This window comes from Phaethon lepturus, unplaced genomic scaffold, assembly GCF_000687285.1.
Source record: "Phaethon lepturus isolate BGI_N335 unplaced genomic scaffold, ASM68728v1 scaffold9438, whole genome shotgun sequence".
In the NCBI taxonomy this organism is placed as follows: domain Eukaryota; kingdom Metazoa; phylum Chordata; class Aves; order Phaethontiformes; family Phaethontidae; genus Phaethon; species Phaethon lepturus.
Genome location: NW_010555509.1, coordinates 8,263 through 12,313, shown reverse-complemented (window position 1 = coordinate 12,313; position 4,051 = coordinate 8,263).

Genomic DNA, 4,051 nt, shown 5'->3' with positions numbered 1-4,051 from the left:
TTGGTGGTTGTTTTTCCTTCCCCTTTGCAGGCCACGCTGCCCTTATTTTTGTTTGGGTACCTAGAACTGCTTTTCATCTCCCTAAGCATCGCTTTGCCCATATCGATATCCTACAAAAGGCAGTCTGTCTTTTCAGAATAGATCCTACATAAAAAGGCCTGGAAGTCCATTATCTGAGGTTGTTTTCAGCGATAGCTCTGAAGCAGCCTGACCTGGAGTCACACGGAGGCAAAAGCAAGCGTAGCCATAATCCTTCCTCCCTATAGCATGAGTTTACTCATGATGTTTTTTTGATCTGACCTTTCTTCAGTGGTGAAAGCTATTGCTGGAGATAACTGCAGCCCAGGGAAACCAAGAGACCTCTGCTTACAAAAATGTGCAAAACACCAACAGATCCTCAGTGGCACTCAGTCTGTAATCCTAGCAAGGTAATGAGATTTACAGAAGCTAAATCCTAAGATTTTTTTATTACACTGTGAAAGCATGTTCAATTTTAATATTTGTCAACATGTGTGAATTCAGCTTATCATTTGTTTATAGCACGGTTGATACAAATTTCAACCTAAATTTGTGTAGAATACATATAATTAACAAGTCAGAAACAATTCTGATCTCCCAAAAGTTTACTTTGAGACCTACTTCACTCCTTCCCAGAACACTGAAAGAATTAAATCTTCATAGTCATACAAACTAGAAGTTGATGAAGTTTCAAGGTCCAGACCTTCAAAATCCTGGTAGTGTTTTACCTCCTACATATAGCACACGACAATTGTCTACATTGATTATGAATTCTTTCCACACCTGGATTATCAGAAATATTACCTGAAATATTACTATTTTCTCTGAATTACCAGGGTCTGGTCCCAGCCATTAGCAGAAAGCAGATGTGATATACCTAAGGTAAACTGCGAGCTGACAGTTCTTACTTTTTCAGTATCAGGTAAGTTCTTGCACTGGCAAAAGGTCACTTCATCTAGCAAGTTCTTTCATCAGAAAGTACTTATCTCACTGGTGAGAGTTTAAAGTGACAATCAGACTATAGTCAGAACTAGCAAATACTAGTTTTTCAATTTATCAAAAGTCTATTACTAATGCTTGCCTGTTCTTTAAAGAAAGATGTTTCTTTTACATGACGATACATATCCCTGGTGATTTCAGACTTCAGAAAAATTATAATGGAATGAGAAGCTGCTCTTTGCCCTTAAATTTGAAAGAAATTATCCTAATTTCTTAATTTAGACTGTGGGTTTTAGTACTTGCTATATAGTAGTATTTACCTACCGTATTCTAAGTTTTATGACACGTCTGTCAGGTAAAGTTTTTTAAAAAGGAAAGAGAAGAGACATGCAATGATTTGGGGGAAAAAACGTCTAATCCATAATCCTGATGCAATCTCCTCAGGGCTTTCTGGGAAGAATCCTGCACTGGAATCCCAGAGTTCATGTTAAATTAGGGCAGAAAATACTCTTTGCTCAGAAAACATGCTTAACATCCCACAAAACTCCAATAAAAGTGCTATTACATGGATTACCAGTCAAACACTGAAAAGACATACATGTGAAAATACCCACTCTCTAAATAAATTCAAGCATAAAAGCCAAAAGCAAATACTCAGGCTAACCTACAACATCTGATCATTCTCAGATATTAAACTGCAAAATACATAACGGTGCAAGGAAGTAAAACTTATTGGCAAATCAGCCCAGAACACCAGTGGGAAGAACACAGCCCCAAGAGAGGGGCACATCTCATAACGAAAATAACACAACAAAGTCCATAGAACAAGTTTAAATATATCTTAATGCCAAGCCAAAGTGCAAAAACAATGCGTTTATTTTCTATTAATGACAAGGTCAGATATAAATCTGTGACTGCAATCTGTAGGTAACCTAAGATTACGCGGCACTGACCGTTCACCATATGGAGCAGCGTTGATGCAACGGGGCAGGAAGAGCAGGAGAAGGGCGACTCTCCAGCTTGCTCCCCTGTCCCTCGCGGCTGATTCGTGATCAGTTGAAATTTCATGCCAAAAGAGCTTTGCAGTGATGCTCAGAGAGGGCGAACAAGATTAAAAAGGACGTAAAGAAGGGGACCGGAAGCTAGAGATGTTTTAAAAGAAAGCCAGCAAGGTATAGAGAGAGGTACAGGAGGATAAAACCATTGTGCAAAAGAAAAGATGGGCTGTTTAAAAGGAAAGAATAGACTGGCAGTGATAAGCACTGAATACCACGAGCAGATGAAGGCAAACGCAGGCTAAAGTGCAACTGCTTTAGGATTTTATTTTTAGTCATATTGTTAAAAGAAAATGGGCTTTCAAAGCAGAGTACTTCATAGCTAGCATGTTCATCTGCCTTTTTAAGCAGGATGTATAAAGACTGTATCACCAACATAAAAGAAACTTTAAATGTCATTGTAAAATCTTTACTGAAGAAGAAGAGTTCAAACTGCAATTTACAGATCCTGAACCAAACTTCTCAAACTTCAGAGCATCAGTATTTCTGAATGGTTCTCATCAGAAGTGTTTTTAAGAGCACTTAAGACGAAAAGGCTCTTTTTTTTCTATTATCAGTAATGCCAAGGAGAGTCAGAATTAATCATAGAATCTTTGGGTTTGAAGGGATTTTTTAAGGTCATCTAGTCCAATCCCCCTGCAGTAAGCAGGGACATCATCAACTAGAGCCTCATCCAACCTCACCCTGAATGCTTCCAGGGATGGGGCATGTACCACCTCTCTAGGTTCCAATATTCCTCAACCTGTTCCAGTGTCTCACCACACTCACTGTGAAAAATTTCTTCCTTGGATCTAGCCAAAATCTACACTCTTCTAGTTTAAAACCATTACCCCTTGTTTCATTGCAACTGGCCCCGCTAAAAAGTTTGTGCCCATCTTTCTCATAAGCCCCCTTTAAGTACTGAAAGGCCACTATAAGGTCTCCCCGGAGCCTTCTCTTCTCCAGGCTGAACAACCCCAACTCTCTCAGCCTGTCCTCACAGGAGAGGTGTTCCAGCCCTCTGACCATTTTGCTGGTCCTCCTCTGGACCCGCTCCAACAGGTCCATGTCTGTCCTGTGCTGAGGGCTCCAGAGCTGGACACAGGACTCCAGGTGGGGTCTCACCAAAGCGGAGTAGAGGGGCAGAATCACCTCCCTCAACCTGCCGGCCATGCTGCTTTGGATGCAGCCCAGGATACAGTTGGCCTTACTGGGCTGCGAGCGCACATTGCCGGCTCATGTCCAGCTTTTCATCCACCAGTGCCCTCAAGTCCTTCTCGGCAGGGCTGCTCTCGATCCCTTCATCACCCAGCCTGTACAGATACCAGGGGTTGCCCTGACCCAGGTGTAGGGCCCTGCACTTGGCCTTGTTGAACCTCATGAAGTTCACACAGGCCCATTTCTCGAGCTGGTCCAGGTCCCTCTGGATGGCATCCTATCCCTCAGGCTTGTCAACCGCACCACTCAGCTTCGTGTCATTGGCAACCTTGCTGAGGGCGCACTAGATCCCACTGTCTATGTCATTGATGAAGATATTAAACAGTATCTGTCCCAATATGGACTCCTGAAGGACATCACTTGTCACCGATCTCCATCTAGATATTCAGCCATTGACTACTCCCCTCTGGATGTGACCATCCAGACAATTCCTCAATCCACTGAACAGTCCACCCATCAAATCCGTATCTCCCCAATTTAGAAAGAAGGACGTTGTGGGGACCATGTCAAAGGCCTTACAGAAGTCCAGAGAGGTGACATTGGTAGCTCTTCCCTTGTCTGCTGATGGGGTCACTCCATCATAGAAGGCCACTAGGTTGGTCAGGCAGAACTCGCCCTTCGTGAAGCCATGCTGGCTGTCCCAAATGACTTCCCTGTCATCCATGAGCCTTAGCATAGCTGCTAGGAGGATCTGTTCCATGATCTTCCCAGGCACAGAGGTGAGTCTGATGGGTCAGTAGTTCCCAGGGTCCTCCTTGCTACCTTTTTTAAAAATGGGTTCAATGTTTCCCTTTTTCCAGTCTCCAGGGACTTCACCCGACTGCCAGGATTCTTCAAATATC